This window comes from Maylandia zebra, linkage group LG13, assembly GCF_041146795.1.
Source record: "Maylandia zebra isolate NMK-2024a linkage group LG13, Mzebra_GT3a, whole genome shotgun sequence".
NCBI classification, from domain to species: Eukaryota; Metazoa; Chordata; class Actinopteri; order Cichliformes; family Cichlidae; genus Maylandia; species Maylandia zebra.
The window spans coordinates 13,140,596-13,150,613 of NC_135179.1; the positions used below are offsets into that span (position 1 = coordinate 13,140,596).

General features: G+C 41.4%; 1 protein-coding gene across 6 annotated transcripts in view; it reads right to left on the minus strand.

Moving 5' to 3' along the window:
- ccser2a (coiled-coil serine-rich protein 2a) overlaps positions 1–9,268 on the minus strand; it is a 50,071-nt gene extending 40,803 nt beyond the window's left edge. For 2 of the 6 annotated variants that reach the window (XM_012919245.5, XM_012919243.5), the window contains exon 1: positions 8,636–9,267. The gene's annotated coding sequence lies outside the window, so the exon portion shown is untranslated. Of the gene's footprint in view, positions 1–1,625; positions 1,814–8,635 lie in introns of those variants that run through there. The other 4 variants (XM_012919244.5, XM_076891556.1, XM_076891555.1 and 1 more) reach the window with 4 other exon arrangements.
- Positions 9,269–10,018: the final 750 nt, after the last annotated feature.

Sequence of the window (10,018 nt, forward strand, 5' to 3'; positions counted from 1 at the left end):
CCCTGTGTGTGAAATGAACAGTAAAGTGACATGACATCTTTTCTTCCTCTCTGTCCCAGAGGGATGGTGCACTTTATTTCATAGTGACAGTCAGGGTATTTGGCCTTCCTTCAATTCAAACTCAGAGGACAGCCATGCAGAAAGCATCCGACAGAGGAGCAGGAAGGCTGAAAAATTTGATCTGGATTAGTAAGGTCGTTCATTTCTCTTCTGGCAAAGCTTTCACTTTTGATGCGCACACATGCACCCAAACTAGAAAGATGCATTCTTCAGGAGTAACAGGATGGATGCAGATAGGATGCGACAGCCTGGAGCGATGATCTATTGGGTCATTGGGGCTACGCATGAATGGAGGTGCTCTACTACACACAGTAAATCCCCCATTCCTGCTGTTTATCCCCATAGCTAATCTGTCCCTAACTCCCAGTGCTCATAGTTCCCTATCATTACAAAGCCTCCATACCATCTCTCTAGAGAGCAGTACGTCAAGCTACATCCATCTTTTTTTTCCTCTTCTAGCTTTCCATCAGCAGACTTAATAATTTAAGGGATGAGAAGTTTTTTTTGATTTTATTCAAACTCTGCAATAAGTATACTACAGCATAAGGGATGTCAAGGAAGATGTAATGTTTCTGGTGGGATTCTTATCAATATTTTTACTAATTGTACTCATGCACTAACCTTACAATCCAAAGTCACGAGATTCATTTTCATTTTCTGTCTTTCTAACGAAAATACTGTTAGGTCATTTTTCAAAGTGGCACATTTTAAGCAGTGTTTAAGTTGAAGGGGTTGAAAGCAACAACTATATTACCTCATGTGGGACTGAACAAAAACAATAACATCATAAAAATAAACAAATCTGTAGCCTACTACACTACTTTCCATAACTCAACTGACACATTATCCCTGTCTGAAGAGCACAGTATGTCATCCAGCCTGCTCTACTGTGTGAGAATAAAGCTCTGAAGTGTATGGGCCACCCCAGCCATGCCCATTCAACCTCTATCTTAAAGCAGTTTTACCATCAACTCAGTCATTTAGGAACTGTGTCAACCAACTAAATTACATTTTAAAAACGAAAATGCACAGCCTAAGCAACTTCACACAGCACTGAATCAAAACCAAAGTGCAACCTCATTTGCATATATTGACTGAGTCTAGAGTCTCACTGGAGTAATAACTAGGCCAGTCATCTGGACAGAGCAGTTGTGGGTCATAGCTGTGTCCCTGAAGAGATTAACAGAGTGCCATTAGAGAAGGCTAATAGAATGAGACAGGGTTGCAAGTAACGCTGGCGCTAGACTAATGTGTATTGAGTGAAAGCAATACTGGGAAGAGCTGCACTGATGTTAAAGGATGCTAATCCAATGACAAAGCACTGAGAATTTGGTAATGTTCTATACTAAAACGTGGCAGATCAAATGACAGAGTGCAACAGAGGAAACAGTGAGTGCAAGAGAGGGGAGCAAGATAAGGTGTGGCAAGCCACGGCACTGAGATCTACAGCTAGACCACAACAAGCAAAGACAAAATCACATCATCACATCAGTGCATCTTTCAGTGAGACTCATCTAATCTATTCCCTAATGTGCATCACAGAAAAGTAGATTAAAAACTATTACCTTAACTTGGTGAATTTATGTTGAGTTGTTCATCATTTTTATCCCCAAATTAATCAACAAGGGGAGAAATAAATGCAGTCAAGTGGATCTACACTTTGTTTCCTCCATCATCTAAACTGAAAGTAAGGTAGCAGCAAAAGAAAGTAGAGCACAGGAAAAGGAAGACACCCTTCAAAGGTTGAGCTGTATGCTGCCCTGCTCTGTCTTTGCATGTGTGCCTGAGTATGCGTGTAAAGTGACGTGTGTGGCGCGAGCGCTGATGGGTGTGTGGGTGGAGAGAACAGAGCCTTTATGAGGGCGTTAATATTTGATGGGGAATCTTTTAGGGATCCTACTCAGTGTGCTGTGAAAGGAGAGGAGAGCAGAGGAGAGAAAACACACCAAAAATATGATCCGCAATATGTTAAAAAGACCAAAGTCACATAATCGCCCCCAACACAGGAAGGCTTATCTACAAGCTGAAGAAGCAATTTACAGAATGCTGCCCTATGCTATCATGAGATCACCAGAGGGAATAATCAAGGAAACAGATCCTGCCTCCAGTAAAGAGAAATATACTGTGGCTCTTGTAAAGCTCCACTGTGAATTCAATTTACTTCCACTCATTTCATGGTCAACACAGCATACTGGTTCCATTCAGTCAACCATTTCTGTTAAGTGCTGGCAGTAAAACCATTCGAGCACTGCCACTTCATCCTGTTGTGTCTGTGATCTCACATGCCTTGATAAGTCCCAGCATGGAGTCTAAAGCAATGGTCATTATAACAGCAGCAGAACTGGAGGCTAACATACAGGATTTCTAAAGCATAAATAAGGTTTTACTTTGTTTCACTCAACGCTTTTGCCAGATGGCTCAATATAAATCAGCTGCTCTGCCTGTATGTAATTACACCAGAGGTGCAAAGTAGATAACTGTCAAGCTATTTTGAGCCAAAAATACTTTCTATTAAGGCTGAATGGCAGTTGAGGATACTGTTGTGATGCGACACTGATTTGGGATATATTTTAAACATTCAACCATCACACTGCCAAAGAAAGTCTGAACCAAACTGAGTCATACTGCTGACTAGTCACGACACACAGAGACACCTTTTGAAAAGTTCTCATAATCTACCCTGAGTCATCCTTTACAAAAACACCCCTTTCTGAGGTGTGGAAGTCTTGGTGGCACTTATATAACTCTAATTATGTTCTCTATCATAACAGGACAGATGTCAGCTCTCCCATTCTACCAACACCAAGCTGTATATTCGAGGTTTGGTATATACGTTTGACATGCATAGAGGGACATTTCTCTGTCTTCTCCCTCCCTCCTTACATGACCTTCACTTGAACCATCCTGTGAGAACACTGCAGTGCAGCTGACAGCCCCATTTAATTCCCAACTTATGATTGGCCACAAGGGTGAGAACGGCTGATAAGTGTCACCAAGCAACAGCGCAGATGTCAGTCATTGTCAGCGAGGTCATTAGAGCTGTTCAAAAGCAGTCAGAGGCTGGTTTTTGAAGTAAGTCCACATAAAACCATATTACTGTGTGGTCACACAAGCTAGGCACTGAATAACTATACCACTGGGCGACCTGCAGTTTCAATTTAGTCATAAACGAGTAAAAATGTGGCTCAAATGAAGTCACTGCACAGTGAGGGGTTTCTGTCAGGGACGTATTTACACCTACGATAAAGCCCGGAGGGTTTCAGTGCAATTTAGCGTTGCACTTGACTAACACTATCCCTCTAGATTAATCCTAACCTGGATTTTTCTGCTGGTACAAGGCATATGTGAAATCACTAGCACGAAATTAGTCATAAACAGGTATCCAGTGCTGCACTGAAAACAACCTCCTTGCTTTGGTTGCTAGCAGGTTGCTGTGGTCACATTAGATTGCATGGAAGATGCTGACTTGTCTGTAAATACACACAATCTGCACAATCCACCAAGCACAACCTGTACTTTTAAAGTAAACATTCTCCATTTCTGGTTTCTGGTGCATTTTTTCAAGTTTTAACGCAGCTCCGGACAGCAAATGGCATGTGTCTGCAGATAAACTTTAATGCAAACTATGGCCCAACGTGGCAATCTGCTAGCAACCAAAGCCATCACAAAGATATTTTTGGTGCAGTACCTCCTTTGAAACTGATTTCACCTTGTGACAGCTAGCAACCTCCAGAAACCACTCACCATCCAGGTGAAGAACCGGTAAACATTTCTTCCAAGCAAGGGTGATACAGACTGGTCAGTACACCTGTGTACTGAGGCCTTAATTACTAGATATGACACACATTTGATAACTTAAAGGTTGTAGTTGTTTTTTCTAACCCATTCATTAATTTTTTTTTCTTTCATTTATCCAATTCAGGGTTGCTGATGGGCTGTAGCCTATCCCAGCTGCCATTGAACAAGAGGTGGGGTACACCCTGAACAGGTCGCCAGCCAACACAGAGAGACACGTAACCATTTACACTAACATCCACACCTATGGCCAATTTAGGTGATTTAGCCCATGTTATTCTCTGGATGATATCAGAGCAATGGCATAACACTCTTTACTTTATCAACAACTCTTAAAACAGACATGGGTTCTCAAAATTTCCAGCTTATCTTAGGGCCTCCCCCATGAAGTCGTTGACTGGAACAGTCAGTTAGAAGAATCCCACCTAAAAAAAACCTGTTCCTCAGTAAACTGAGCCTTCACCCACACAAGGGGCGAAGGCTGATGATGTGAAGTGAAGTGGATATGCTGCTACCCACATGACATATGAACAGAGTATTCTCTTCATCTGTCTCAAGTAAGCTTGCTAGAAAATTAACAAAGAACACAGGGCATACACACTTTACAATGTTACTTCCTGGCACTAGACTTTATTTGCTGTATACATAATGTTTGGCACAGCTACGCTATCTTGTGGAAGAAGGGGATTCTCATTGTACACAAAAGAGCAAAGAGCAAAAACAACTCTGACTCATGCACCACTTTGCTGAGAGAATAAGCACAAAAAGCACATTTTGTAGATGCAAACAGGCCTGCTGTACCCTATACCACCTCTAACCTCTTCCTTACTAACCCTCATGGGACATACATAGCAGAAAGAAATCAAGATAGGAGAGAACTGTGGCTTTTAAAAAATAAAGCAATGTTTTCCATGACAGCCAACAGAAAGGTCGCAAAGATGAGACATACGTCTAAACAGTAAGCTTTTAATAGTTGTTCCTATTGGATTTATCCCGTGAATGGATGGTACAATGCTATTAGGTCAGCTTCCTCTATGACCCACTTCCCTCTTTCCTGTGCCGCCTCCTTTTCTACTCACTCTATCAGGCTGGCTGTCTCAACAAACACTTCTCCCAATCACTACTTTTTTTCTTTAGACAGCACATTTTTATTTAGTAGTTATCAAACAGTCTCTGTAAAACCAGGTAGAACAAAGCATCCACATATCAAATGCGGCCACTGCTGGCAGTTAACGTTCGCAAAATGCTTTGTGTCCATTTTCTCATCGTCTGTAAATATTAAGTCAACTAGAGGGGAACCAATCTAAAAGAGTCCTGAGATAATAGAGAAACATTTCCATTCACCTCAGGAGCTTTGTGGAATAAAGTGAATGGATACTCGTACTTCTATGTCCCCCTGCTGTGTAATTTTCTTTGAAAAACAGAAAGGCACCACAGCACAATGAAATCCATTATCTGCTCAAGTAAGATGATGCTATTGCGGCTGTGCCTGCCACGCAAACAAGAGTATCTGAATATCACATTCATGTCTGTGCAGGTAATTGCCGAGGCTGACATTTAGAACTGCATTTCTTTTTCCCTTTAAGGAGGGTATGAGTAATGAGTCAGATCTCACAATTACACAACCATCAGATCCAGAAAAGGAAATGCACTATGTAAAATAATACTACTTATAAAGTGAAAGTTTCCCTAGGGAAATAAAAGTTTAAGAGTGACATGATATGGCACTGCTTAAAGGCTAAAAAGGGACGATGTGCCAAATGAAACTGGTGCAGTAACATGAGTACAGAAACACTCGGGCAGCTTTCATGAAATGGGCACTGCTCTGGAAATAAGCCATCGTGTCTGAGAATAACACCCATTTTCAGCAGTTGCTTGCAAATTACAGCCAGTCCCATATGGTAATTGAGAATGACTCAGCAGTGATTGTGGAGGCAGGCAGAGAGCAAATGTTCAACCTCATAACAGAGTCCACAATCCTCAGCACATGGCCGGTGTCTGATCCTGGGGACATAACCACTCTATATCACATGACTCAAAGCCTTGAAGGATTACCGAAGGAGACTTAAGAGTTTGAAGGAGAGTGATCGCACGACCTGTTGTAGTGAAAGTTAAAATCGATTATATCACCTGATGCCAAACTGAGAGTAACTAAAGGAAGGCCATACAATCCATGCACAATTCATTCAAATATTCAGATTTTGATTTGTTTGGTATTCATGTGGTTTCAGTTTGTCACTCACTTTTCCATGGCTCACACACATAAGCTCATTTGTTTCCAGGAACTATTATGTTAAAAGTTACTTGTGTGTCCCACATAACCAAATGAGCAAAATTTAACAATAATTCATTCATTTTTTTAATTTATTCAGTAATTATTGTACTTGGCAGGTCAGCAGGACTTTTTAGGGGGGGCTGTAGATGAACGTAGCACATGTCAACAGAGACAAATACCAAACATGCTTAAAAAAAGCTTAGAAAACTGTCTAACTATTTTTTTAGATGCTGATTTTCCATAAACTCTGATATTATTCAAAAGATAAACACCAGAAATGTTAATTTATGCAGTTCTGTTGTTTTCTCTGTCATCCTGACACCAGGATCATGCTACAAACGAAACAGCATATTCTGTGTTTTGTTAAACTTGTAATGAATGTACAGTATACACATTTAGTAGGTTAAAAGTTATAACAATGTTTTTTGTTTTGTTTTTATGTCATAGAAAGCAAAGTGTGGCACTTTGTCACACTGACTCACTGAAACACATGAACCGACCACTCTAAACACAGCCTTTGCTTTTCCACATATGCCACATGGATCTGTCTGCTGTAAAACATACCACTTCCATTTTAAGTCAATATCTTAATAATATTATGACATCATCCAGCCAGCAATTACACACATCTGCTGTCAACGCCCTGCACTGTGTTCATAATTATGCCTGGTTAAATACAATTTTTGGAGAAAAAGAACACAAGGGCTCTTCAACCAACTGAACCACTCCCAAACACTTAACTGATTTTATTTACTGATGCTTTATAGAAGAGAAAATATCAACCTACACAAGAAATTTCCAGCACATTACCTTCTAGTGCATGCAAAATTAGGATTTATCTCCCAACTCAGCCATATGATCGTTCATTCTTATTCTCTCAGTATTTCGACGTTGTCTTTTCATACTTTCAAAAGCTTTCCCTAAAGATGCCTAAAAGGGCCTTGCTGATCTTTGAAGGACACTTTAACTCCAAGGACTCTGTGTTTATCCATCAGAGATTCTGTGTCAACACTTTACTACGTATGGAGCTATTCCAATCCTGTAAACATCTGCAGTCTTACCGAGGGAATAACAGAACTGATAAGCGTGGCTAAGTATAGCTCTAATGACAGGCCACATACAGCGAGAGAAGAGGGCAAAGAGGATCAGAGAAAAGTCAAAGTCAAATCAAGTTCCTTGGCTCTATGAGGAACACACATGAAAACCTGCACAATGTGGTTGAGCATAAATGTCAGAAAACCAGAGATGTGGACTAAGTATAACACCCACAGCAGACAGGACTGGAAACAGCTCATGTCTTAAAGTATAAGGAGTTGTGTAGGGCTCATCTTGCTTAACGCTTACGTCTTCATCCTCCACCTGTGATTTCTGGTATTACTGTATAAATAACACTTATCTGTGCTGTACATAGTGATTTTTCAGCATTTTACGACCCTGTCACCCTCGAGGTTGCACTTCAAGAGCGCTATGGTGTCTTGGAATGACTGCTACTCCCAGGGTAGTGGGACAAATGTGTGATTTCACAAACAGCCACATTACAAAATACACTGACGCTGACAGTTAAGGCAGGCCAAAGAGACACAGCAGTTTGGGTGGTCCACTCTTCAGCAGACGTTCAGCTGTTGTAGAGTGGAATCAGATTGTAAACACACCCTCAGCCAAGGTGGCGCTCCAGGATCCTAGCCAACAGGTGTCCAACGTACACACTCATGGATCAGCATGTGCGTTCGTGTTTGTGTGTGCGTGACCCCACCCTAACACCGGACAAACCAGACTGATGTTCATCTCGCTTACACTAAGGGCAATCGGTCACGCCTTATCCTAATGTGTACTGGCGCTGATGCCACGGCGCTTTACACTGTCTGGCCTGTTATAGATCACAGCCTAAAATGGCACACACACACACACCTCATGGTAAAGACTTGAACTGTCAGCAACTACAGTCGAGGTATAAAAATATGAATTTGAAGGCTCCACTGCACGGTCGCTTATAAAAACCCTGCTTGAATTTACACCCTTGTCTGCTGCATGTAACTTTAAGATCATCTATGAGTCATCTTCAGTTACCCTTAATTCCTGGCATGTCCATGAGCAAGGTATCTCAATGGTAAATCTCAAGGAAGCCAGATTTCCCTTTAAGCATTAACTATTTAGGTACCCAACAGGCTGTGAGACACTTGACAAGCAGCAGTGCTCCAGAGTAGCTAAAAATTCCAATTTCTGTTTGTATTATGCAATAAAGAACATTCCTATGGTGCACAAAGGTCTTATCATCCTTATTCACGGTACAGTGACTCTCACGGCATGTTATGACTGTGGAGGGTGTTGTTGGAAAGCATGGCCTCCTCTGCCTCACAGATGAAGACCAATTCACATCTTTGAAAATAAGGGCTCTATAGGCACACATACTGGAAACAATTTCTATTGTTGTCACGTCATTTCACAGCTAAAACAAGACTTGTGTAAGCTAATACGGACTGTCCATTGGACTGTCATTAGACTTACCTAAATGATGCCGTTACAAGCGTGTTTATCGCCTCGTGGTTGGTTGAGGGAACCGTCTACTTGTTCGTTGTCTTTTAAACAACATGGTGTTACAAAGTGAGCGGCCGAGAAGAGGTAGCAAGTCCTACAGTTTCGCGTTTGAAACTAGCTCACCGCGGAGATGCACTGGTGAAGTTAAGGCTAGCCCGTAGCCTGTAATCATGACACAAGTTTAACGGTTATCGCTACAGCCGATGCATCACAAAGAGTTATTTGTACTAAACAAATCAGCAAGCTTACACTAAGTGCTTGAAGAGAGCTTATAAATAAATAAATTTAAAAAAATCGTCTTTCTCTTTAGTATTTCCAGCATACCGTTAAAAACAGCCCGAAGCAACTGTACCACTATCCGTGAGTTACACTGACAGCAAACATCGACCAACTGATGATACCGACACTGACAACGGGTCGTCCGCAAAGCGGCAGGCGAGCTTTAACGACAACACGGCCATGTGGACCGAAAGAAATCCTCACACGAAGCAACACCTGGGCTTGTAAATAAACTAACCACAGCAGGAACCCCCCGCAAAGTTCAGTGTACAGACGGAGTCCCCCCAAAGCGCCTTCTCATTCGACATCCTCCCCTCGCTTTCGAGGGGGCGGAGCGTGTAGATGTCACCTGGGACTTTGCACGCTAATCTGCAAGCTTGGGTTGCATCTCTCTTTGCTAGGTGTTATTGAAGTCCTGTGAGTCAATTTCTGTCTCTGGCATTAATTTAATTCGCTCTTATGAGTTTATATTAAGTTGTAAGCTTTCAAATAAAAAGTAAACTACAGCTTGGTAGCCGCACGTGTGACGTCAGACCCATAGCTGAGCGTGCAGGGCTGTGCTAAATCTGTTTACTAGCCACAAAGGACACTACGTTTGCACCAATGACTGTAGAAAATAGTTTTCTATTTCCCTTTCAGAATGGCGGTTCAAAACAAAAGGGGGGTTTTAAAGGCCCAAGTTTCTGAAAGGGAAATAGTATTAAGTGTATTTTTCCCAGTTGGCAAGACAAACTGAATCTTAAGTGTTAAACTTACAGGGGGCTGAGTGGATGTGCAAAATTTGCGATTTTACTCTTTTTTCTTTTTCTTAATAAAATGTACTGCTAATTGCTTAAAATAATTCTACCTCTGAGAAAACTGAGAAATGATTCCTTGAATTACTACTTATTACAACTAAGGTATGGAGAAGAACCTCTCTGAATACACAATGCATTAAACCTTGAAGCAGGAGCAGAAGACCACATTTCTTCTGCAAGATTCAGATTGTACGGTGATGGTGGTGTAATGTGTGGAGATATTTTTTGGCACATGTTGGGCCTCTTAGTGACAAGTGAACATCATTTAAACAACACA